This window comes from Globicephala melas, unplaced genomic scaffold (assembly GCF_963455315.2).
Source record: "Globicephala melas unplaced genomic scaffold, mGloMel1.2 SCAFFOLD_172, whole genome shotgun sequence".
NCBI classification, from domain to species: Eukaryota; Metazoa; Chordata; class Mammalia; order Artiodactyla; family Delphinidae; genus Globicephala; species Globicephala melas.
In genome coordinates this window covers 560,037-584,911 of record NW_027207344.1, presented here as the reverse complement: position 1 = coordinate 584,911, position 24,875 = coordinate 560,037, and the positions used below count along the sequence as shown (strand labels likewise).

The 24,875-nt window shown below is 67.2% G+C and overlaps 10 non-coding genes across 10 annotated transcripts; all 10 read left to right on the top strand.

Annotated features, from left to right (window-relative positions):
• The first annotated feature begins 913 nt into the window (after window positions 1–913).
• LOC132596322 (5S ribosomal RNA) lies at window positions 914–1,032 on the top strand. Its single transcript, XR_009562421.1, has one exon. It is a non-coding gene; the product is annotated as a 5S ribosomal RNA (ribosomal RNA).
• A 2,696-nt stretch (window positions 1,033–3,728) lies between these two features.
• On the top strand, window positions 3,729–3,847 carry LOC132596321 (5S ribosomal RNA). The gene has a single exon (XR_009562420.1). It is a non-coding gene; the product is annotated as a 5S ribosomal RNA (ribosomal RNA).
• A 2,696-nt stretch (window positions 3,848–6,543) lies between these two features.
• On the top strand, window positions 6,544–6,662 carry LOC132596320 (5S ribosomal RNA). The gene has a single exon (XR_009562419.1). It is a non-coding gene; the product is annotated as a 5S ribosomal RNA (ribosomal RNA).
• A 2,696-nt stretch (window positions 6,663–9,358) lies between these two features.
• On the top strand, window positions 9,359–9,477 carry LOC132596319 (5S ribosomal RNA). The gene has a single exon (XR_009562418.1). It is a non-coding gene; the product is annotated as a 5S ribosomal RNA (ribosomal RNA).
• Window positions 9,478–12,174: 2,697 nt separating this feature from the next.
• On the top strand, window positions 12,175–12,293 carry LOC132596318 (5S ribosomal RNA). Its single transcript, XR_009562417.1, has one exon. It is a non-coding gene; the product is annotated as a 5S ribosomal RNA (ribosomal RNA).
• Window positions 12,294–14,990: 2,697 nt separating this feature from the next.
• Window positions 14,991–15,109, top strand: LOC132596327 (5S ribosomal RNA). Its single transcript, XR_009562426.1, has one exon. It is a non-coding gene; the product is annotated as a 5S ribosomal RNA (ribosomal RNA).
• A 2,697-nt stretch (window positions 15,110–17,806) lies between these two features.
• On the top strand, window positions 17,807–17,925 carry LOC132596317 (5S ribosomal RNA). The gene has a single exon (XR_009562416.1). It is a non-coding gene; the product is annotated as a 5S ribosomal RNA (ribosomal RNA).
• A 2,697-nt stretch (window positions 17,926–20,622) lies between these two features.
• On the top strand, window positions 20,623–20,741 carry LOC132596316 (5S ribosomal RNA). The gene has a single exon (XR_009562415.1). It is a non-coding gene; the product is annotated as a 5S ribosomal RNA (ribosomal RNA).
• A 2,696-nt stretch (window positions 20,742–23,437) lies between these two features.
• LOC132596315 (5S ribosomal RNA) lies at window positions 23,438–23,556 on the top strand. Its single transcript, XR_009562414.1, has one exon. It is a non-coding gene; the product is annotated as a 5S ribosomal RNA (ribosomal RNA).
• Window positions 23,557–24,488: 932 nt separating this feature from the next.
• LOC132596314 (5S ribosomal RNA) lies at window positions 24,489–24,607 on the top strand. Its single transcript, XR_009562413.1, has one exon. It is a non-coding gene; the product is annotated as a 5S ribosomal RNA (ribosomal RNA).
• Window positions 24,608–24,875: the final 268 nt, after the last annotated feature.

Genomic DNA, 24,875 nt, shown 5'->3' with positions numbered 1-24,875 from the left:
CCATTCGGCCGCCGGGTGCCGCACCTCGTGGGGATCGCGGGAGTAATCCAAGTGTCCCGTGGAGGGATGCAGGCTGCGGTTGGACTCGCTGTGAGCACAGCTGGGGAGGCTACGTCTCTGGGCCGGTGGGGTGTCGCGCTACCAGGCGTCGGGCCGGTAGACCCGAGGCAACAGAGCGGATGGAGGCTCAGAGCCCTCCAGACCCAGACTCCGCCATGGGCCCAGTTGCCGTCCTTTCGGCCCGCGAGCCCCTCGACCTGCACCTGGCCGCCCCCACCGGCGCCCAGCCCCGGCGCCGCCACCTGTGTGCCGGTATGTCCCTCCACAGCTCCCTCCGTCAAAAGCCCCCCCCCACCCCGCCCCTCTGGCGTGTCACCGCGGCCGGGTGCGGGAGCGGGATCGAGGGCAGGGGCCGCTTCCCCGGGCCTGCCGGCCACCAGGGGCGGGGTCCTGAGCTCGGCGGGGGGTGTGGGGGCAAGGGTGGCCTTGCCGGGGCTGAGGGGCCGTGGCGACTCAATGGTGGCTCCCGGTGGCTTCGGGCCAGCTGCTGTCGGGCAGGAGGGCCGGCCCGGGCTGCGGCCGGGCTGCGCCTAGGGCCGCGTGGGCGGGCAGGGCCGATGCCCAAGGGACCGCGGGCCCCGGGCCCTGAAGCCTCCGGGGCCACGTCCCTGTGAGCGACGTGCGGGATCTTGGGCGGGGCGCCAAGCGCCGAAGGGTTTGCTGGGTCACGGCCGCCCTGGGCTGGGAGGTGGTCGCCAAACCCTCCGCCGCCGCCCGATACCCGAGACCTCCGTTGCCCCTGCCTGGGCGGGCGAGGGGGCCCTGCCGGGGCGGGCCGGCCGCCAGGCTGGCGTTAAGGCGCCAGCGCCAGCGAAACTGGGCCTCAAGAGGCCGCCCGCGGCCCCCCGCCCCCGTCTACGGCCATACCACCCTGAACGCGCCCGATCTCGTCTGATCTCGGAAGCTAAGCAGGGTCGGGCCTGGTTAGTACTTGGATGGGAGACCGCCTGGGAATACCGGGTGCTGTAGGCTTTTTGCCTCCCGCTCCGCCCGCCTTCTCCTTTACTCGCCCGCGGCGGGGGGGCCGCCGGCTCCGCCCCCGCCGAGCCCCGCTGCAGGCAGTAGTCAAGGTGGGTTTACCTGCCCGAGCAGGAAGCTTGGGCGATGGCAGAAGTGGGAAGAAACTCTTGAGCACAGGTTCTTGGGATCCACGGAGCAGCGCATGCACATGCGATGGGTGCCTACACAGCTGGCTTGCTTGTCTGTGGGGAAAGGCGAGATGGGTCAGGGCCTGGGTTCCTGAGGGGCTGAGAATCAAAGCAGGGATAGAAGAAAGGGGACAGGCCCACATCCCCTGAACCCACGCCGGCGCCCACTCACCTTTGTGGAAAATACGATTGAAAAGTGCCCGCAAGAATCTCTTCAGATGCCTCCAGAGTTGAGGCAAGAAGGGGAGGGGGGAGGCCGGGAGCAGGGTGAGCCCTGAAATCCAACCCTTGTCCCGGTCACACCCCAGCAGCCCTCCCACCTCAGCCCCTTCAAGACCCCAGGGCTCCCCCAACCGCGCTGCACAGATCCTGCCCTGACCATAGTCACCATGTTGATCCCCACGTTGAGCAAGATGAAGCTGACCGGGATCAGAAGAATTGAGTATCCTTGCTCCTGGCATTTCCTGGGGATGGGGCCAGTGAACGGCTCGGCTCGGTAGTAGTTTCGCTCACCCATGGCCGTTGGTCCCAGGACTGCCTGGGCCCTCTGCCCTCCAGTTTTAACTGGGAGCCAGACTGGGTCATAATGGGGCAGGTGGTGAGGTCACAGTGAGGGAGGGGGATGAAAAGGAGGGCCCAGAGTGGCATTCCCTGGTAACCAGGGTCAGGTAAGCTGAGCCTGGACAGTCAAACAGGGCCCGGTGGCCGGCATACATCCCCTCGAGCGGTCATTCATTCGCTCACCGCCCGCTGACTCACTTGTTCAAATGACACATTGCGTCTCTTGGCCCCTCTTGAGACTAGGAAGACCTTGGCCTCAGAGGCCTGCTGAAGGCCTGGCTGGAGTCCAGAGCCTCAGCCTTCTTCATGCCCTTCACTGGGCCTGGAGCTGGACCTGCCCAGATGTGGAACCTCCCAGTTTGGAAGCAACTTCTTGTATGAGGCTCTCTGTGGACAGGGACAGCTGAGACACAGAGGAGGTGCCCAGAGACCAGGGGTTTGGAGTCTGCAGCTGCAGATGTACTTAGTGCATGGTATAGGACCAGGAGGGGCCTGCTGGCAGAACTGTGGCCACTAAACCAAAGGGACCCTCAGGCCAAGAAGGGGACACTGGCTTCTTATTGCAGGAAGCCAAGCGCAGGGACCCAGGCTGGCAGAAGGAGTGGTGCTTCCAAGCCACAGACCACCAATGTTTCCTGGACTCTGGCGCTCTTTATTCCTCTCTCCATGCCCTGCCGCCCCCTGCCCCTGCCCCCATTTGCTGCTGGTAAGTTCACTTTCCCAGTCTGGCTCCCGTGCAGAGAGGGCCTGGAGGCCGAGGTGGAAGGTAGCAGCGAGTTGGCCCGCGCTTGGCCCTCCTGCGGTTGCCGCTTCAGCACCAGACTGTCATACACCTGGTAGTTGGCATTGCCTCCCGGGTTCCGGCTGAGTGGCATGAAGGTGGGCGGGGGTGGAGGGTGCTCGGTAGCCTGGACGTCGGGCAGGAGGTGAGAGGGGCGGAGGAGCAGCGCTGAGCTGGGAGCCGGGGCCCGCTGGTCCAAGGCCTCGGCCAGTACCGTGAGGGAGGCGGAGGTGGCCACAGGGCGCCGCAAGGGCAGGATCTCAGCCCATTCGGCCGCCGGGTGCCGCACCTCGTGGGGATCGCGGGAGTAATCCAAGTGTCCCGTGGAGGGATGCAGGCTGCGGTTGGACTCGCTGTGAGCACAGCTGGGGAGGCTACGTCTCTGGGCCGGTGGGGTGTCGCGCTACCAGGCGTCGGGCCGGTAGACCCGAGGCAACAGAGCGGATGGAGGCTCAGAGCCCTCCAGACCCAGACTCCGCCATGGGCCCAGTTGCCGTCCTTTCGGCCCGCGAGCCCCTCGACCTGCACCTGGCCGCCCCCACCGGCGCCCAGCCCCGGCGCCGCCACCTGTGTGCCGGTATGTCCCTCCACAGCTCCCTCCGTCAAAAGCCCCCCCCCACCCCGCCCCTCTGGCGTGTCACCGCGGCCGGGTGCGGGAGCGGGATCGAGGGCAGGGGCCGCTTCCCCGGGCCTGCCGGCCACCAGGGGCGGGGTCCTGAGCTCGGCGGGGGGTGTGGGGGCAAGGGTGGCCTTGCCGGGGCTGAGGGGCCGTGGCGACTCAATGGTGGCTCCCGGTGGCTTCGGGCCAGCTGCTGTCGGGCAGGAGGGCCGGCCCGGGCTGCGGCCGGGCTGCGCCTAGGGCCGCGTGGGCGGGCAGGGCCGATGCCCAAGGGACCGCGGGCCCCGGGCCCTGAAGCCTCCGGGGCCACGTCCCTGTGAGCGACGTGCGGGATCTTGGGCGGGGCGCCAAGCGCCGAAGGGTTTGCTGGGTCACGGCCGCCCTGGGCTGGGAGGTGGTCGCCAAACCCTCCGCCGCCGCCCGATACCCGAGACCTCCGTTGCCCCTGCCTGGGCGGGCGAGGGGGCCCTGCCGGGGCGGGCCGGCCGCCAGGCTGGCGTTAAGGCGCCAGCGCCAGCGAAACTGGGCCTCAAGAGGCCGCCCGCGGCCCCCCGCCCCCGTCTACGGCCATACCACCCTGAACGCGCCCGATCTCGTCTGATCTCGGAAGCTAAGCAGGGTCGGGCCTGGTTAGTACTTGGATGGGAGACCGCCTGGGAATACCGGGTGCTGTAGGCTTTTTGCCTCCCGCTCCGCCCGCCTTCTCCTTTACTCGCCCGCGGCGGGGGGGCCGCCGGCTCCGCCCCCGCCGAGCCCCGCTGCAGGCAGTAGTCAAGGTGGGTTTACCTGCCCGAGCAGGAAGCTTGGGCGATGGCAGAAGTGGGAAGAAACTCTTGAGCACAGGTTCTTGGGATCCACGGAGCAGCGCATGCACATGCGATGGGTGCCTACACAGCTGGCTTGCTTGTCTGTGGGGAAAGGCGAGATGGGTCAGGGCCTGGGTTCCTGAGGGGCTGAGAATCAAAGCAGGGATAGAAGAAAGGGGACAGGCCCACATCCCCTGAACCCACGCCGGCGCCCACTCACCTTTGTGGAAAATACGATTGAAAAGTGCCCGCAAGAATCTCTTCAGATGCCTCCAGAGTTGAGGCAAGAAGGGGAGGGGGGAGGCCGGGAGCAGGGTGAGCCCTGAAATCCAACCCTTGTCCCGGTCACACCCCAGCAGCCCTCCCACCTCAGCCCCTTCAAGACCCCAGGGCTCCCCCAACCGCGCTGCACAGATCCTGCCCTGACCATAGTCACCATGTTGATCCCCACGTTGAGCAAGATGAAGCTGACCGGGATCAGAAGAATTGAGTATCCTTGCTCCTGGCATTTCCTGGGGATGGGGCCAGTGAACGGCTCGGCTCGGTAGTAGTTTCGCTCACCCATGGCCGTTGGTCCCAGGACTGCCTGGGCCCTCTGCCCTCCAGTTTTAACTGGGAGCCAGACTGGGTCATAATGGGGCAGGTGGTGAGGTCACAGTGAGGGAGGGGGATGAAAAGGAGGGCCCAGAGTGGCATTCCCTGGTAACCAGGGTCAGGTAAGCTGAGCCTGGACAGTCAAACAGGGCCCGGTGGCCGGCATACATCCCCTCGAGCGGTCATTCATTCGCTCACCGCCCGCTGACTCACTTGTTCAAATGACACATTGCGTCTCTTGGCCCCTCTTGAGACTAGGAAGACCTTGGCCTCAGAGGCCTGCTGAAGGCCTGGCTGGAGTCCAGAGCCTCAGCCTTCTTCATGCCCTTCACTGGGCCTGGAGCTGGACCTGCCCAGATGTGGAACCTCCCAGTTTGGAAGCAACTTCTTGTATGAGGCTCTCTGTGGACAGGGACAGCTGAGACACAGAGGAGGTGCCCAGAGACCAGGGGTTTGGAGTCTGCAGCTGCAGATGTACTTAGTGCATGGTATAGGACCAGGAGGGGCCTGCTGGCAGAACTGTGGCCACTAAACCAAAGGGACCCTCAGGCCAAGAAGGGGACACTGGCTTCTTATTGCAGGAAGCCAAGCGCAGGGACCCAGGCTGGCAGAAGGAGTGGTGCTTCCAAGCCACAGACCACCAATGTTTCCTGGACTCTGGCGCTCTTTATTCCTCTCTCCATGCCCTGCCGCCCCCTGCCCCTGCCCCCACTTGCTGCTGGTAAGTTCACTTTCCCAGTCTGGCTCCCGTGCAGAGAGGGCCTGGAGGCCGAGGTGGAAGGTAGCAGCGAGTTGGCCCGCGCTTGGCCCTCCTGCGGTTGCCGCTTCAGCACCAGACTGTCATACACCTGGTAGTTGGCATTGCCTCCCGGGTTCCGGCTGAGTGGCATGAAGGTGGGCGGGGGTGGAGGGTGCTCGGTAGCCTGGACGTCGGGCAGGAGGTGAGAGGGGCGGAGGAGCAGCGCTGAGCTGGGAGCCGGGGCCCGCTGGTCCAAGGCCTCGGCCAGTACCGTGAGGGAGGCGGAGGTGGCCACAGGGCGCCGCAAGGGCAGGATCTCAGCCCATTCGGCCGCCGGGTGCCGCACCTCGTGGGGATCGCGGGAGTAATCCAAGTGTCCCGTGGAGGGATGCAGGCTGCGGTTGGACTCGCTGTGAGCACAGCTGGGGAGGCTACGTCTGTGGGCCGGTGGGGTGTCGCGCTACCAGGCGTCGGGCCGGTAGACCCGAGGCAACAGAGCGGATGGAGGCTCAGAGCCCTCCAGACCCAGACTCCGCCATGGGCCCAGTTGCCGTCCTTTCGGCCCGCGAGCCCCTCGACCTGCACCTGGCCGCCCCCACCGGCGCCCAGCCCCGGCGCCGCCACCTGTGTGCCGGTATGTCCCTCCACAGCTCCCTCCGTCAAAAGCCCCCCCCCACCCCGCCCCTCTGGCGTGTCACCGCGGCCGGGTGCGGGAGCGGGATCGAGGGCAGGGGCCGCTTCCCCGGGCCTGCCGGCCACCAGGGGCGGGGTCCTGAGCTCGGCGGGGGGTGTGGGGGCAAGGGTGGCCTTGCCGGGGCTGAGGGGCCGTGGCGACTCAATGGTGGCTCCCGGTGGCTTCGGGCCAGCTGCTGTCGGGCAGGAGGGCCGGCCCGGGCTGCGGCCGGGCTGCGCCTAGGGCCGCGTGGGCGGGCAGGGCCGATGCCCAAGGGACCGCGGGCCCCGGGCCCTGAAGCCTCCGGGGCCACGTCCCTGTGAGCGACGTGCGGGATCTTGGGCGGGGCGCCAAGCGCCGAAGGGTTTGCTGGGTCACGGCCGCCCTGGGCTGGGAGGTGGTCGCCAAACCCTCCGCCGCCGCCCGATACCCGAGACCTCCGTTGCCCCTGCCTGGGCGGGCGAGGGGGCCCTGCCGGGGCGGGCCGGCCGCCAGGCTGGCGTTAAGGCGCCAGCGCCAGCGAAACTGGGCCTCAAGAGGCCGCCCGCGGCCCCCCGCCCCCGTCTACGGCCATACCACCCTGAACGCGCCCGATCTCGTCTGATCTCGGAAGCTAAGCAGGGTCGGGCCTGGTTAGTACTTGGATGGGAGACCGCCTGGGAATACCGGGTGCTGTAGGCTTTTTGCCTCCCGCTCCGCCCGCCTTCTCCTTTACTCGCCCGCGGCGGGGGGGCCGCCGGCTCCGCCCCCGCCGAGCCCCGCTGCAGGCAGTAGTCAAGGTGGGTTTACCTGCCCGAGCAGGAAGCTTGGGCGATGGCAGAAGTGGGAAGAAACTCTTGAGCACAGGTTCTTGGGATCCACGGAGCAGCGCATGCACATGCGATGGGTGCCTACACAGCTGGCTTGCTTGTCTGTGGGGAAAGGCGAGATGGGTCAGGGCCTGGGTTCCTGAGGGGCTGAGAATCAAAGCAGGGATAGAAGAAAGGGGACAGGCCCACATCCCCTGAACCCACGCCGGCGCCCACTCACCTTTGTGGAAAATACGATTGAAAAGTGCCCGCAAGAATCTCTTCAGATGCCTCCAGAGTTGAGGCAAGAAGGGGAGGGGGGAGGCCGGGAGCAGGGTGAGCCCTGAAATCCAACCCTTGTCCCGGTCACACCCCAGCAGCCCTCCCACCTCAGCCCCTTCAAGACCCCAGGGCTCCCCCAACCGCGCTGCACAGATCCTGCCCTGACCATAGTCACCATGTTGATCCCCACGTTGAGCAAGATGAAGCTGACCGGGATCAGAAGAATTGAGTATCCTTGCTCCTGGCATTTCCTGGGGATGGGGCCAGTGAACGGCTCGGCTCGGTAGTAGTTTCGCTCACCCATGGCCGTTGGTCCCAGGACTGCCTGGGCCCTCTGCCCTCCAGTTTTAACTGGGAGCCAGACTGGGTCATAATGGGGCAGGTGGTGAGGTCACAGTGAGGGAGGGGGATGAAAAGGAGGGCCCAGAGTGGCATTCCCTGGTAACCAGGGTCAGGTAAGCTGAGCCTGGACAGTCAAACAGGGCCCGGTGGCCGGCATACATCCCCTCGAGCGGTCATTCATTCGCTCACCGCCCGCTGACTCACTTGTTCAAATGACACATTGCGTCTCTTGGCCCCTCTTGAGACTAGGAAGACCTTGGCCTCAGAGGCCTGCTGAAGGCCTGGCTGGAGTCCAGAGCCTCAGCCTTCTTCATGCCCTTCACTGGGCCTGGAGCTGGACCTGCCCAGATGTGGAACCTCCCAGTTTGGAAGCAACTTCTTGTATGAGGCTCTCTGTGGACAGGGACAGCTGAGACACAGAGGAGGTGCCCAGAGACCAGGGGTTTGGAGTCTGCAGCTGCAGATGTACTTAGTGCATGGTATAGGACCAGGAGGGGCCTGCTGGCAGAACTGTGGCCACTAAACCAAAGGGACCCTCAGGCCAAGAAGGGGACACTGGCTTCTTATTGCAGGAAGCCAAGCGCAGGGACCCAGGCTGGCAGAAGGAGTGGCGCTTCCAAGCCACAGACCACCAATGTTTCCTGGACTCTGGCGCTCTTTATTCCTCTCTCCATGCCCTGCCGCCCCCTGCCCCTGCCCCCATTTGCTGCTGGTAAGTTCACTTTCCCAGTCTGGCTCCCGTGCAGAGAGGGCCTGGAGGCCGAGGTGGAAGGTAGCAGCGAGTTGGCCCGCGCTTGGCCCTCCTGCGGTTGCCGCTTCAGCACCAGACTGTCATACACCTGGTAGTTGGCATTGCCTCCCGGGTTCCGGCTGAGTGGCATGAAGGTGGGCGGGGGTGGAGGGTGCTCGGTAGCCTGGACGTCGGGCAGGAGGTGAGAGGGGCGGAGGAGCAGCGCTGAGCTGGGAGCCGGGGCCCGCTGGTCCAAGGCCTCGGCCAGTACCGTGAGGGAGGCGGAGGTGGCCACAGGGCGCCGCAAGGGCAGGATCTCAGCCCATTCGGCCGCCGGGTGCCGCACCTCGTGGGGATCGCGGGAGTAATCCAAGTGTCCCGTGGAGGGATGCAGGCTGCGGTTGGACTCGCTGTGAGCACAGCTGGGGAGGCTACGTCTGTGGGCCGGTGGGGTGTCGCGCTACCAGGCGTCGGGCCGGTAGACCCGAGGCAACAGAGCGGATGGAGGCTCAGAGCCCTCCAGACCCAGACTCCGCCATGGGCCCAGTTGCCGTCCTTTCGGCCCGCGAGCCCCTCGACCTGCACCTGGCCGCCCCCACCGGCGCCCAGCCCCGGCGCCGCCACCTGTGTGCCGGTATGTCCCTCCACAGCTCCCTCCGTCAAAAGCCCCCCCCCACCCCGCCCCTCTGGCGTGTCACCGCGGCCGGGTGCGGGAGCGGGATCGAGGGCAGGGGCCGCTTCCCCGGGCCTGCCGGCCACCAGGGGCGGGGTCCTGAGCTCGGCGGGGGGTGTGGGGGCAAGGGTGGCCTTGCCGGGGCTGAGGGGCCGTGGCGACTCAATGGTGGCTCCCGGTGGCTTCGGGCCAGCTGCTGTCGGGCAGGAGGGCCGGCCCGGGCTGCGGCCGGGCTGCGCCTAGGGCCGCGTGGGCGGGCAGGGCCGATGCCCAAGGGACCGCGGGCCCCGGGCCCTGAAGCCTCCGGGGCCACGTCCCTGTGAGCGACGTGCGGGATCTTGGGCGGGGCGCCAAGCGCCGAAGGGTTTGCTGGGTCACGGCCGCCCTGGGCTGGGAGGTGGTCGCCAAACCCTCCGCCGCCGCCCGATACCCGAGACCTCCGTTGCCCCTGCCTGGGCGGGCGAGGGGGCCCTGCCGGGGCGGGCCGGCCGCCAGGCTGGCGTTAAGGCGCCAGCGCCAGCGAAACTGGGCCTCAAGAGGCCGCCCGCGGCCCCCCGCCCCCGTCTACGGCCATACCACCCTGAACGCGCCCGATCTCGTCTGATCTCGGAAGCTAAGCAGGGTCGGGCCTGGTTAGTACTTGGATGGGAGACCGCCTGGGAATACCGGGTGCTGTAGGCTTTTTGCCTCCCGCTCCGCCCGCCTTCTCCTTTACTCGCCCGCGGCGGGGGGGCCGCCGGCTCCGCCCCCGCCGAGCCCCGCTGCAGGCAGTAGTCAAGGTGGGTTTACCTGCCCGAGCAGGAAGCTTGGGCGATGGCAGAAGTGGGAAGAAACTCTTGAGCACAGGTTCTTGGGATCCACGGAGCAGCGCATGCACATGCGATGGGTGCCTACACAGCTGGCTTGCTTGTCTGTGGGGAAAGGCGAGATGGGTCAGGGCCTGGGTTCCTGAGGGGCTGAGAATCAAGGCAGGGATAGAAGAAAGGGGACAGGCCCACATCCCCTGAACCCACGCCGGCGCCCACTCACCTTTGTGGAAAATACGATTGAAAAGTGCCCGCAAGAATCTCTTCAGATGCCTCCAGAGTTGAGGCAAGAAGGGGAGGGGGGAGGCCGGGAGCAGGGTGAGCCCTGAAATCCAACCCTTGTCCCGGTCACACCCCAGCAGCCCTCCCACCTCAGCCCCTTCAAGACCCCAGGGCTCCCCCAACCGCGCTGCACAGATCCTGCCCTGACCATAGTCACCATGTTGATCCCCACGTTGAGCAAGATGAAGCTGACCGGGATCAGAAGAATTGAGTATCCTTGCTCCTGGCATTTCCTGGGGATGGGGCCAGTGAACGGCTCGGCTCGGTAGTAGTTTCGCTCACCCATGGCCGTTGGTCCCAGGACTGCCTGGGCCCTCTGCCCTCCAGTTTTAACTGGGAGCCAGACTGGGTCATAATGGGGCAGGTGGTGAGGTCACAGTGAGGGAGGGGGATGAAAAGGAGGGCCCAGAGTGGCATTCCCTGGTAACCAGGGTCAGGTAAGCTGAGCCTGGACAGTCAAACAGGGCCCGGTGGCCGGCATACATCCCCTCGAGCGGTCATTCATTCGCTCACCGCCCGCTGACTCACTTGTTCAAATGACACATTGCGTCTCTTGGCCCCTCTTGAGACTAGGAAGACCTTGGCCTCAGAGGCCTGCTGAAGGCCTGGCTGGAGTCCAGAGCCTCAGCCTTCTTCATGCCCTTCACTGGGCCTGGAGCTGGACCTGCCCAGATGTGGAACCTCCCAGTTTGGAAGCAACTTCTTGTATGAGGCTCTCTGTGGACAGGGACAGCTGAGACACAGAGGAGGTGCCCAGAGACCAGGGGTTTGGAGTCTGCAGCTGCAGATGTACTTAGTGCATGGTATAGGACCAGGAGGGGCCTGCTGGCAGAACTGTGGCCACTAAACCAAAGGGACCCTCAGGCCAAGAAGGGGACACTGGCTTCTTATTGCAGGAAGCCAAGCGCAGGGACCCAGGCTGGCAGAAGGAGTGGCGCTTCCAAGCCACAGACCACCAATGTTTCCTGGACTCTGGCGCTCTTTATTCCTCTCTCCATGCCCTGCCGCCCCCTGCCCCTGCCCCCACTTGCTGCTGGTAAGTTCATTTTCCCAGTCTGGCTCCCGTGCAGAGAGGGCCTGGAGGCCGAGGTGGAAGGTAGCAGCGAGTTGGCCCGCGCTTGGCCCTCCTGCGGTTGCCGCTTCAGCACCAGACTGTCATACACCTGGTAGTTGGCATTGCCTCCCGGGTTCCGGCTGAGTGGCATGAAGGTGGGCGGGGGTGGAGGGTGCTCGGTAGCCTGGACGTCGGGCAGGAGGTGAGAGGGGCGGAGGAGCAGCGCTGAGCTGGGAGCCGGGGCCCGCTGGTCCGAGGCCTCGGCCAGTACCGTGAGGGAGGCGGAGGTGGCCACAGGGCGCCGCAAGGGCAGGATCTCAGCCCATTCGGCCGCCGGGTGCCGCACCTCGTGGGGATCGCGGGAGTAATCCAAGTGTCCCGTGGAGGGATGCAGGCTGCGGTTGGACTCGCTGTGAGCACAGCTGGGGAGGCTACGTCTCTGGGCCGGTGGGGTGTCGCGCTACCAGGCGTCGGGCCGGTAGACCCGAGGCACCAGAGCGGATGGAGGCTCAGAGCCCTCCAGACCCAGACTCCGCCATGGGCCCAGTTGCCGTCCTTTCGGCCCGCGAGCCCCTCGACCTGCACCTGGCCGCCCCCACCGGCGCCCAGCCCCGGCGCCGCCACCTGTGTGCCGGTGTGTCCCTCCACAGCTCCCTCCGACAAAAGCCCCACCCCCACCCCGCCCCTCTGGCGTGTCACCGCGGCCGGGTGCGGGAGCGGGATCGAGGGCAGGGGCCGCTTCCCCGGGCCTGCCGGCCACCAGGGGCGGGGTCCTGAGCTCGGCGGGGGGTGTGGGGGCAAGGGTGGCCTTGCCGGGGCTGAGGGGCCGTGGCGACTCAATGGTGGCTCCCGGTGGCTTCGGGCCAGCTGCTGTCGGGCAGGAGGGCCGGCCCGGGCTGCGGCCGGGCTGCGCCTAGGGCCGCGTGGGCGGGCAGGGCCGATGCCCAAGGGACCGCGGGCCCCGGGCCCTGAAGCCTCCGGGGCCACGTCCCTGTGAGCGACGTGCGGGATCTTGGGCGGGGCGCCAAGCGCCGAAGGGTTTGCTGGGTCACGGCCGCCCTGGGCTGGGAGGTGGTCGCCAAACCCTCCGCCGCCGCCCGATACCCGAGACCTCCGTTGCCCCTGCCTGGGCGGGCGAGGGGGCCCTGCCGGGGCGGGCCGGCCGCCAGGCTGGCGTTAAGGCGCCAGCGCCAGCGAAACTGGGCCTCAAGAGGCCGCCCGCGGCCCCCCGCCCCCGTCTACGGCCATACCACCCTGAACGCGCCCGATCTCGTCTGATCTCGGAAGCTAAGCAGGGTCGGGCCTGGTTAGTACTTGGATGGGAGACCGCCTGGGAATACCGGGTGCTGTAGGCTTTTTGCCTCCCGCTCCGCCCGCCTTCTCCTTTACTCGCCCGCGGCGGGGGGGCCGCCGGCTCCGCCCCCGCCGAGCCCCGCTGCAGGCAGTAGTCAAGGTGGGTTTACCTGCCCGAGCAGGAAGCTTGGGCGATGGCAGAAGTGGGAAGAAACTCTTGAGCACAGGTTCTTGGGATCCACGGAGCAGCGCATGCACATGCGATGGGTGCCTACACAGCTGGCTTGCTTGTCTGTGGGGAAAGGCGAGATGGGTCAGGGCCTGGGTTCCTGAGGGGCTGAGAATCAAGGCAGGGATAGAAGAAAGGGGACAGGCCCACATCCCCTGAACCCACGCCGGCGCCCACTCACCTTTGTGGAAAATACGATTGAAAAGTGCCCGCAAGAATCTCTTCAGATGCCTCCAGAGTTGAGGGAAGAAGGGGAGGGGGGAGGCCGGGAGCAGGGTGAGCCCTGAAATCCAACCCTTGTCCCGGTCACACCCCAGCAGCCCTCCCACCTCAGCCCCTTCAAGACCCCAGGGCTCCCCCAACCGCGCTGCACAGATCCTGCCCTGACCATAGTCACCATGTTGATCCCCACGTTGAGCAAGATGAAGCTGACCGGGATCAGAAGAATTGAGTATCCTTGCTCCTGGCATTTCCTGGGGATGGGGCCAGTGAACGGCTCGGCTCGGTAGTAGTTTCGCTCACCCATGGCCGTTGGTCCCAGGACTGCCTGGGCCCTCTGCCCTCCAGTTTTAACTGGGAGCCAGACTGGGTCATAATGGGGCAGGTGGTGAGGTCACAGTGAGGGAGGGGGATGAAAAGGAGGGCCCAGAGTGGCATTCCCTGGTAACCAGGGTCAGGTAAGCTGAGCCTGGACAGTCAAACAGGGCCCGGTGGCCGGCATACATCCCCTCGAGCGGTCATTCATTCGCTCACCGCCCGCTGACTCACTTGTTCAAATGACACATTGCGTCTCTTGGCCCCTCTTGAGACTAGGAAGACCTTGGCCTCAGAGGCCTGCTGAAGGCCTGGCTGGAGTCCAGAGCCTCAGCCTTCTTCATGCCCTTCACTGGGCCTGGAGCTGGACCTGCCCAGATGTGGAACCTCCCAGTTTGGAAGCAACTTCTTGTATGAGGCTCTCTGTGGACAGGGACAGCTGAGACACAGAGGAGGTGCCCAGAGACCAGGGGTTTGGAGTCTGCAGCTGCAGATGTACTTAGTGCATGGTATAGGACCAGGAGGGGCCTGCTGGCAGAACTGTGGCCACTAAACCAAAGGGACCCTCAGGCCAAGAAGGGGACACTGGCTTCTTATTGCAGGAAGCCAAGCGCAGGGACCCAGGCTGGCAGAAGGAGTGGCGCTTCCAAGCCACAGACCACCAATGTTTCCTGGACTCTGGCGCTCTTTATTCCTCTCTCCATGCCCTGCCGCCCCCTGCCCCTGCCCCCACTTGCTGCTGGTAAGTTCATTTTCCCAGTCTGGCTCCCGTGCAGAGAGGGCCTGGAGGCCGAGGTGGAAGGTAGCAGCGAGTTGGCCCGCGCTTGGCCCTCCTGCGGTTGCCGCTTCAGCACCAGACTGTCATACACCTGGTAGTTGGCATTGCCTCCCGGGTTCCGGCTGAGTGGCATGAAGGTGGGCGGGGGTGGAGGGTGCTCGGTAGCCTGGACGTCGGGCAGGAGGTGAGAGGGGCGGAGGAGCAGCGCTGAGCTGGGAGCCGGGGCCCGCTGGTCCGAGGCCTCGGCCAGTACCGTGAGGGAGGCGGAGGTGGCCACAGGGCGCCGCGAGGGCAGGATCTCAGCCCATTCGGCCGCCGGGTGCCGCACTTCGTGGGGATCGCGGGAGTAATCCAAGTGTCCCGTGGAGGGATGCAGGCTGCGGTTGGACTCGCTGTGAGCACAGCTGGGGAGGCTACGTCTCTGGGCCGGTGGGGTGTCGCGCTACCAGGCGTCGGGCCGGTAGACCCGAGGCACCAGAGCGGATGGAGGCTCAGAGCCCTCCAGACCCAGACTCCGCCATGGGCCCAGTTGCCGTCCTTTCGGCCCGCGAGCCCCTCGACCTGCACCTGGCCGCCCCCACCGGCGCCCAGCCCCGGCGCCGCCACCTGTGTGCCGGTGTGTCCCTCCACAGCTCCCTCCGACAAAAGCCCCACCCCCACCCCGCCCCTCTGGCGTGTCACCGCGGCCGGGTGCGGGAGCGGGATCGAGGGCAGGGGCCGCTTCCCCGGGCCTGCCGGCCACCAGGGGCGGGGTCCTGAGCTCGGCGGTGGCTGTGGGGGCAAGGGTGGCCTTGCCGGGGCTGAGGGGCCGTGGCGACTCAATGGTGGCTCCCGGTGGCTTCGGGCCAGCTGCTGTCGGGCAGGAGGGCCGGCCCGGGCTGCGGCCGGGCTGCGCCTAGGGCCGCGTGGGCGGGCAGGGCCGATGCCCAAGGGACCGCGGGCCCCGGGCCCTGAAGCCTCCGGGGCCACGTCCCTGTGAGCGACGTGCGGGATCTTGGGCGGGGCGCCAAGCGCCGAAGGGTTTGCTGGGTCACGGCCGCCCTGGGCTGGGAGGTGGTCGCCAAACCCTCCGCCGCCGCCCGATACCCGAGACCTCCGTTGCCCCTGCCTGGGCGGGCGAGGGGGCCCTGCCGGGGCGGGCCGGCCGCCAGGCTGGCGTTAAGGCGCCAGCGCCAGCGAAACTGGGCCTCAAGAGGCCGCCCGCGGCCCCCCGCCCCCGTCTACGGCCATACCACCCTGAACGCGCCCGATCTTGTCTGATCTCGGAAGCTAAGCAGGGTCGGGCCTGGTTAGTACTTGGATGGGAGACCGCCTGGGAATACCGGGTGCTGTAGGCTTTTTGCCTCCCGCTCCGCCCGCCTTCTCCTTTACTCGCCCGCGGCGGGGGGGCCGCCGGCTCCGCCCCCGCCGAGCCCCGCTGCAGGCAGTAGTCAAGGTGGGTTTACCTGCCCGAGCAGGAAGCTTGGGCGATGGCAGAAGTGGGAAGAAACTCTTGAGCACAGGTTCTTGGGATCCACGGAGCAGCGCATGCACATGCGATGGGTGCCTACACAGCTGGCTTGCTTGTCTGTGGGGAAAGGCGAGATGGGTCAGGGCCTGGGTTCCTGAGGGGCTGAGAATCAAGGCAGGGATAGAAGAAAGGGGACAGGCCCACATCCCCTGAACCCACGCCGGCGCCCACTCACCTTTGTGGAAAATACGATTGAAAAGTGCCCGCAAGAATCTCTTCAGATGCCTCCAGAGTTGAGGCAAGAAGGGGAGGGGGGAGGCCGGGAGCAGGGTGAGCCCTGAAATCCAACCCTTGTCCCGGTCACACCCCAGCAGCCCTCCCACCTCAGCCCCTTCAAGACCCCAGGGCTCCCCCAACCGCGCTGCACAGATCCTGCCCTGACCATAGTCACCATGTTGATCCCCACGTTGAGCAAGATGAAGCTGACCGGGATCAGAAGAATTGAGTATCCTTGCTCCTGGCATTTCCTGGGGATGGGGCCAGTGAACGGCTCGGCTCGGTAGTAGTTTCGCTCACCCATGGCCGTTGGTCCCAGGACTGCCTGGGCCCTCTGCCCTCCAGTTTTAACTGGGAGCCAGACTGGGTCATAATGGGGCAGGTGGTGAGGTCACAGTGAGGGAGGGGGATGAAAAGGAGGGCCCAGAGTGGCATTCCCTGGTAACCAGGGTCAGGTAAGCTGAGCCTGGACAGTCAAACAGGGCCCGGTGGCCGGCATACATCCCCTCGAGCGGTCATTCATTCGCTCACCGCCCGCTGACTCACTTGTTCAAATGACACATTGCGTCTCTTGGCCCCTCTTGAGACTAGGAAGACCTTGGCCTCAGAGGCCTGCTGAAGGCCTGGCTGGAGTCCAGAGCCTCAGCCTTCTTCATGCCCTTCACTGGGCCTGGAGCTGGACCTGCCCAGATGTGGAACCTCCCAGTTTGGAAGCAACTTCTTGTATGAGGCTCTCTGTGGACAGGGACAGCTGAGACACAGAGGAGGTGCCCAGAGACCAGGGGTTTGGAGTCTGCAGCTGCAGATGTACTTAGTGCATGGTATAGGACCAGGAGGGGCCTGCTGGCAGAACTGTGGCCACTAAACCAAAGGGACCCTCAGGCCAAGAAGGGGACACTGGCTTCTTATTGCAGGAAGCCAAGCGCAGGGACCCAGGCTGGCAGAAGGAGTGGCGCTTCCAAGCCACAGACCACCAATGTTTCCTGGACTCTGGCGCTCTTTATTCCTCTCTCCATGCCCTGCCGCCCCCTGCCCCTGCCCCCACTTGCTGCTGGTAAGTTCATTTTCCCAGTCTGGCTCCCGTGCAGAGAGGGCCTGGAGGCCGAGGTGGAAGGTAGCAGCGAGTTGGCCCGCGCTTGGCCCTCCTGCGGTTGCCGCTTCAGCACCAGACTGTCATACACCTGGTAGTTGGCATTGCCTCCCGGGTTCCGGCTGAGTGGCATGAAGGTGGGCGGGGGTGGAGGGTGCTCGGTAGCCTGGACGTCGGGCAGGAGGTGAGAGGGGCGGAGGAGCAGCGCTGAGCTGGGAGCCGGGGCCCGCTGGTCCGAGGCCTCGGCCAGTACCGTGAGGGAGGCGGAGGTGGCCACAGGGCGCCGCGAGGGCAGGATCTCAGCCCATTCGGCCGCCGGGTGCCGCACTTCGTGGGGATCGCGGGAGTAATCCAAGTGTCCCGTGGAGGGATGCAGGCTGCGGTTGGACTCGCTGTGAGCACAGCTGGGGAGGCTACGTCTCTGGGCCGGTGGGGTGTCGCGCTACCAGGCGTCGGGCCGGTAGACCCGAGGCACCAGAGCGGATGGAGGCTCAGAGCCCTCCAGACCCAGACTCCGCCATGGGCCCAGTTGCCGTCCTTTCGGCCCGCGAGCCCCTCGACCTGCACCTGGCCGCCCCCACCGGCGCCCAGCCCCGGCGCCGCCACCTGTGTGCCGGTGTGTCCCTCCACAGCTCCCTCCGACAAAAGCCCCACCCCCACCCCGCCCCTCTGGCGTGTCACCGCGGCCGGGTGCGGGAGCGGGATCGAGGGCAGGGGCCGCTTCCCCGGGCCTGCCGGCCACCAGGGGCGGGGTCCTGAGCTCGGCGGGGGGTGTGGGGGCAAGGGTGGCCTTGCCGGGGCTGAGGGGCCGTGGCGACTCAATGGTGGCTCCCGGTGGCTTCGGGCCAGCTGCTGTCGGGCAGGAGGGCCGGCCCGGGCTGCGGCCGGGCTGCGCCTAGGGCCGCGTGGGCGGGCAGGGCCGATGCCCAAGGGACCGCGGGCCCCGGGCCCTGAAGCCTCCGGGGCCACGTCCCTGTGAGCGACGTGCGGGATCTTGGGCGGGGCGCCAAGCGCCGAAGGGTTTGCTGGGTCACGGCCGCCCTGGGCTGGGAGGTGGTCGCCAAACCCTCCGCCGCCGCCCGATACCCGAGACCTCCGTTGCCCCTGCCTGGGCGGGCGAGGGGGCCCTGCCGGGGCGGGCCGGCCGCCAGGCTGGCGTTAAGGCGCCAGCGCCAGCGAAACTGGGCCTCAAGAGGCCGCCCGCGGCCCCCCGCCCCCGTCTACGGCCATACCACCCTGAACGCGCCCGATCTCGTCTGATCTCGGAAGCTAAGCAGGGTCGGGCCTGGTTAGTACTTGGATGGGAGACCGCCTGGGAATACCGGGTGCTGTAGGCTTTTTGCCTCCCGCTCCGCCCGCCTTCTCCTTTACTCGCCCGCGGCTGGGGGGCCGCCGGCTCCGCCCCCGCCGAGCCCCGCTGCAGGCAGTAGTCAAGGTGGGTTTACCTGCCCGAGCAGGAAGCTTGGGCGATGGCAGAAGTGGGAAGAAACTCTTGAGCACAGGTTCTTGGGATCCACGGAGCAGCGCATGCACATGCGATGGGTGCCTACACAGCTGGCTTGCTTGTCTGTGGGGAAAGGCGAGATGGGTCAGGGCCTGGGTTCCTGAGGGGCTGAGAATCAAGGCAGGGATAGAAGAAAGGGGACAGGCCCACATCCCCTGAACCCACGCCGGCGCCCACTCACCTTTGTGGAAAATACGATTGAAAAGTGCCCGCAAGAATCTCTTCAGATGCCTCCAGAGTTGAGGCAAGAAGGGGAGGGGGGAGGCCGGGAGCAGGGTGAGCCCTGAAATCCAACCCTTGTCCCGGTCACACCCCAGCAGCCCTCCCACCTCAGCCCCTTCAAGACCCCAGGGCTCCCCCAACCGCGCTGCACAGATCCTGCCCTGACCATAGTCACCATGTTGATCCCCACGTTGAGCAAGATGAAGCTGACCGGGATCAGAAGAATTGAGTATCCTTGCTCCTGGCATTTCCTGGGGATGGGGCCAGTGAACGGCTCGGCTCGGTAGTAGTTTCGCTCACCCATGGCCGTTGGTCCCAGGACTGCCTGGGCCCTCTGCCCTCCAGTTTTAACTGGGAGCCAGACTGGGTCATAATGGGGCAGGTGGTGAGGTCACAGTGAGGGAGGGGGATGAAAAGGAGGGCCCAGAGTGGCATTCCCTGGTAACCAGGGTCAGGTAAGCTGAGCCTGGACAGTCAAACAGGGCCCGGTGGCCGGCATACATCCCCTCGAGCGGTCATTCATTCGCTCACCGCCCGCTGACTCACTTGTTCAAATGACACATTGCGTCTCTTGGCCCCTCTTGAGACTAGGAAGACCTTGGCCTCAGAGGCCTGCTGAAGGCCTGGCTGGAGTCCAGAGCCTCAGCCTTCTTCATGCCCTTCACTGGGCCTGGAGCTGGACCTGCCCAGATGTGGAACCTCCCAGTTTGGAAGCAACTTCTTGTATGAGGCTCTCTGTGGACAGGGACAGCTGAGACACAGAGGAGGTGCCCAGAGACCAGGGGTTTGGAGTCTGCAGCTGCAGATGTACTTAGTGCATGGTATAGGACCAGGAGGGGCCTGCTGGCAGAACTGTGGCCACTAAACCAAAGGGACCCTCAGGCCAAGAAGGGGACACTGGCTTCTTATTGCAGGAAGCCAAGCGCAGGGACCCAGGCTGGCAGAAGGAGTGGCGCTTCCAAGCCACAGACCACCAATGTTTCCTGGACTCTGGCGCTCTTTATTCCTCTCTCCATGCCCTGCCGCCCCCTGCCCCTGCCCCCACTTGCTGCTGGTAAGTTCATTTTCCCAGTCTGGCTCCCGTGCAGAGAGGGCCTGGAGGCCGAGGTGGAAGGTAGCAGCGAGTTGGCCCGCGCTTGGCCCTCCTGCGGTTGCCGCTTCAGCACCAGACTGTCATACACCTGGTAGTTGGCATTGCCTCCCGGGTTCCGGCTGAGTGGCATGAAGGTGGGCGGGGGTGGAGGGTGCTCGGTAGCCTGGACGTCGGGCAGGAGGTGAGAGGGGCGGAGGAGCAGCGCTGAGCTGGGAGCCGGGGCCCGCTGGTCCGAGGCCTCGGCCAGTACCGTGAGGGAGGCGGAGGTGGCCACAGGGCGCCGCGAGGGCAGGATCTCAGCCCATTCGGCCGCCGGGTGCCGCACTTCGTGGGGATCGCGGGAGTAATCCAAGTGTCCCGTGGAGGGATGCAGGCTGCGGTTGGACTCGCTGTGAGCACAGCTGGGGAGGCTACGTCTCTGGGCCGGTGGGGTGTCGCGCTACCAGGCGTCGGGCCGGTAGACCCGAGGCACCAGAGCGGATGGAGGCTCAGAGCCCTCCAGACCCAGACTCCGCCATGGGCCCAGTTGCCGTCCTTTCGGCCCGCGAGCCCCTCGACCTGCACCTGGCCGCCCCCACCGGCGCCCAGCCCCGGCGCCGCCACCTGTGTGCCGGTGTGTCCCTCCACAGCTCCCTCCGACAAAAGCCCCACCCCCACCCCGCCCCTCTGGCGTGTCACCGCGGCCGGGTGCGGGAGCGGGATCGAGGGCAGGGGCCGCTTCCCCGGGCCTGCCGGCCACCAGGGGCGGGGTCCTGAGCTCGGCGGGGGGTGTGGGGGCAAGGGTGGCCTTGCCGGGGCTGAGGGGCCGTGGCGACTCAATGGTGGCTCCCGGTGGCTTCGGGCCAGCTGCTGTCGGGCAGGAGGGCCGGCCCGGGCTGCGGCCGGGCTGCGCCTAGGGCCGCGTGGGCGGGCAGGGCCGATGCCCAAGGGACCGCGGGCCCCGGGCCCTGAAGCCTCCGGGGCCACGTCCCTGTGAGCGACGTGCGGGATCTTGGGCGGGGCGCCAAGCGCCGAAGGGTTTGCTGGGTCACGGCCGCCCTGGGCTGGGAGGTGGTCGCCAAACCCTCCGCCGCCGCCCGATACCCGAGACCTCCGTTGCCCCTGCCTGGGCGGGCGAGGGGGCCCTGCCGGGGCGGGCCGGCCGCCAGGCTGGCGTTAAGGCGCCAGCGCCAGCGAAACTGGGCCTCAAGAGGCCGCCCGCGGCCCCCCGCCCCCGTCTACGGCCATACCACCCTGAACGCGCCCGATCTCGTCTGATCTCGGAAGCTAAGCAGGGTCGGGCCTGGTTAGTACTTGGATGGGAGACCGCCTGGGAATACCGGGTGCTGTAGGCTTTTTGCCTCCCGCTCCGCCCGCCTTCTCCTTTACTCGCCCGCGGCTGGGGGGCCGCCGGCTCCGCCCCCGCCGAGCCCCGCTGCAGGCAGTAGTCAAGGTGGGTTTACCTGCCCGAGCAGGAAGCTTGGGCGATGGCAGAAGTGGGAAGAAACTCTTGAGCACAGGTTCTTGGGATCCACGGAGCAGCGCATGCACATGCGATGGGTGCCTACACAGCTGGCTTGCTTGTCTGTGGGGAAAGGCGAGATGGGTCAGGGCCTGGGTTCCTGAGGGGCTGAGAATCAAGGCAGGGATAGAAGAAAGGGGACAGGCCCACATCCCCTGAACCCACGCCGGCGCCCACTCACCTTTGTGGAAAATACGATTGAAAAGTGCCCGCAAGAATCTCTTCAGATGCCTCCAGAGTTGAGGCAAGAAGGGGAGGGGGGAGGCCGGGAGCAGGGTGAGCCCTGAAATCCAACCCTTGTCCCGGTCACACCCCAGCAGCCCTCCCACCTCAGCCCCTTCAAGACCCCAGGGCTCCCCCAACCGCGCTGCACAGATCCTGCCCTGACCATAGTCACCATGTTGATCCCCACGTTGAGCAAGATGAAGCTGACCGGGATCAGAAGAATTGAGTATCCTTGCTCCTGGCATTTCCTGGGGATGGGGCCAGTGAACGGCTCGGCTCGGTAGTAGTTTCGCTCACCCATGGCCGTTGGTCCCAGGACTGCCTGGGCCCTCTGCCCTCCAGTTTTAACTGGGAGCCAGACTGGGTCATAATGGGGCAGGTGGTGAGGTCACAGTGAGGGAGGGGGATGAAAAGGAGGGCCCAGAGTGGCATTCCCTGGTAACCAGGGTCAGGTAAGCTGAGCCTGGACAGTCAAACAGGGCCCGGTGGCCGGCATACATCCCCTCGAGCGGTCATTCATTCGCTCACCGCCCGCTGACTCACTTGTTCAAATGACACATTGCGTCTCTTGGCCCCTCTTGAGACTAGGAAGACCTTGGCCTCAGAGGCCTGCTGAAGGCCTGGCTGGAGTCCAGAGCCTCAGCCTTCTTCATGCCCTTCACTGGGCCTGGAGCTGGACCTGCCCAGATGTGGAACCTCCCAGTTTGGAAGCAACTTCTTGTATGAGGCTCTCTGTGGACAGGGACAGCTGAGACACAGAGGAGGTGCCCAGAGACCAGGGGTTTGGAGTCTGCAGCTGCAGATGTACTTAGTGCATGGTATAGGACCAGGAGGGGCCTGCTGGCAGAACTGTGGCCACTAAACCAAAGGGACCCTCAGGCCAAGAAGGGGACACTGGCTTCTTATTGCAGGAAGCCAAGCGCAGGGACCCAGGCTGGCAGAAGGAGTGGCGCTTCCAAGCCACAGACCACCAATGTTTCCTGGACTCTGGCGCTCTTTATTCCTCTCTCCATGCCCTGCCGCCCCCTGCCCCTGCCCCCACTTGCTGCTGGTAAGTTCATTTTCCCAGTCTGGCTCCCGTGCAGAGAGGGCCTGGAGGCCGAGGTGGAAGGTAGCAGCGAGTTGGCCCGCGCTTGGCCCTCCTGCGGTTGCCGCTTCAGCACCAGACTGTCATACACCTGGTAGTTGGCATTGCCTCCCGGGTTCCGGCTGAGTGGCATGAAGGTGGGCGGGGGTGGAGGGTGCTCGGTAGCCTGGACGTCGGGCAGGAGGTGAGAGGGGCGGAGGAGCAGCGCTGAGCTGGGAGCCGGGGCCCGCTGGTCCGAGGCCTCGGCCAGTACCGTGAGGGAGGCGGAGGTGGCCACAGGGCGCCGCAAGGGCAGGATCTCAGCCCATTCGGCCGCCGGGTGCCGCACCTCGTGGGGATCGCGGGAGTAATCCAAGTGTCCCGTGGAGGGATGCAGGCTGCGGTTGGACTCGCTGTGAGCACAGCTGGGGAGGCTACGTCTCTGGGCCGGTGGGGTGTCGCGCTACCAGGCGTCGGGCCGGTAGACCCGAGGCAACAGAGCGGATGGAGGCTCAGAGCCCTCCAGACCCAGACTCCGCCATGGGCCCAGTTGCCGTCCTTTTGGCCCGCGAGCCCCTCGACCTGCACCTGGCCGCCCCCACCGGCGCCCAGCCCCGGCGCCGCCACCTGTGTGCCGGTGTGTCCCTCCACAGCTCCCTCCGACAAAAGCCCCCCCCCACCCCGCCCCTCTGGCGTGTCACCGCGGCCGGGTGCGGGAGCGGGATCGAGGGCAGGGGCCGCTTCCCCGGGCCTGCCGGCCACCAGGGGCGGGGTCCTGAGCTCGGCGGGGGGTGTGGGGGCAAGGGTGGCCTTGCCGGGGCTGAGGGGCCGTGGCGACTCAATGGTGGCTCCCGGTGGCTTCGGGCCAGCTGCTGTCGGGCAGGAGGGCCGGCCCGGGCTGCGGCCGGGCTGCGCCTAGGGCCGCGTGGGCGGGCAGGGCCGATGCCCAAGGGACCGCGGGCCCCGGGCCCTGAAGCCTCCGGGGCCACGTCCCTGTGAGCGACGTGCGGGATCTTGGGCGGGGCGCCAAGCGCCGAAGGGTTTGCTGGGTCACGGCCGCCCTGGGCTGGGAGGTGGTCGCCAAACCCTCCGCCGCCGCCCGATACCCGAGACCTCCGTTGCCCCTGCCTGGGCGGGCGAGGGGGCCCTGCCGGGGCGGGCCGGCCGCCAGGCTGGCGTTAAGGCGCCAGCGCCAGCGAAACTGGGCCTCAAGAGGCCGCCCGCGGCCCCCCGCCCCCGTCTACGGCCATACCACCCTGAACGCGCCCGATCTCGTCTGATCTCGGAAGCTAAGCAGGGTCGGGCCTGGTTAGTACTTGGATGGGAGACCGCCTGGGAATACCGGGTGCTGTAGGCTTTTTGCCTCCCGCTCCGCCCGCCTTCTCCTTTACTCGCCCGCGGCGGGGGCCGCCGGCTCCGCCCCCGCCGGGCCCCGCTGCAGGCCCCACCTCCTCAGGCCCCTCCCACCACGGCGCGCGCCGGCGGGGTCGCTCCCCGCCGGCCCGGCCGGCCAGGCGGCCAGAAGGCGGCCCTGGAAGGCAGCCGCACCCCAGACGCTCCCGGGGTGGCTGGCCCGGACCCAGACTCCGCCGCGGGCCCAGTTGCCGTCCTTTCGGCCCGCGAGCCCCTCGACCTGCACCTGGCCGCCCCCACCGGCGCCCAGCCCCGGCGCCGCCACCTGTGTGCCGGTGTGTCCCTCCACAGCTCCCTCCGACAAAAGCCCCCCCCCACCCCGCCCCTCTGGCGTGTCACCGCGGCCGGGTGCGGGAGCGGGATCGAGGGCAGGGGCCGCTTCCCCGGGCCTGCCGGCCACCAGGGGCGGGGTCCTGAGCTCGGCGGGGGGTGTGGGGGCAAGGGTGGCCTTGCCGGGGCTGAGGGGCCGTGGCGACTCAATGGTGGCTCCCGGTGGCTTCGGGCCAGCTGCTGTCGGGCAGGAGGGCCGGCCCGGGCTGCGGCCGGGCTGCGCCTAGGGCCGCGTGGGCGGGCAGGGCCGATGCCCAAGGGACCGCGGGCCCCGGGCCCTGAAGCCTCCGGGGCCACGTCCCTGTGAGCGACGTGCGGGATCTTGGGCGGGGCGCCAAGCGCCGAAGGGTTTGCTGGGTCACGGCCGCCCTGGGCTGGGAGGTGGTCGCCAAACCCTCCGCCGCCGCCCGATACCCGAGACCTCCGTTGCCCCTGCCTGGGCGGGCGAGGGGGCCCTGCCGGGGCGGGCCGGCCGCCAGGCTGGCGTTAAGGCGCCAGCGCCAGCGAAACTGGGCCTCAAGAGGCCGCCCGCGGCCCCCCGCCCCCGTCTACGGCCATACCACCCTGAACGCGCCCGATCTCGTCTGATCTCGGAAGCTAAGCAGGGTCGGGCCTGGTTAGTACTTGGATGGGAGACCGCCTGGGAATACCGGGTGCTGTAGGCTTTTTGCCTCCCGCTCCGCCCGCCTTCTCCTTTACTCGCCCGCGGCGGGGGCCGCCGGCTCCGCCCCCGCCGGGCCCCGCTGCAGGCCCCACCTCCTCAGGCCCCTCCCACCACGGCGCGCGCCGGCGGGGTCGCTCCCCGCCGGCCCGGCCGGCCAGGCGGCCAGAAGGCGGCCCTGGAAGGCAGCCGCACCCCAGACGCTCCCGGGGTGGCTGGCCCGGACCCAGACTCCGCCGCGGGCCCAGTTGCCGTCCTTTCGGCCCGCGAGC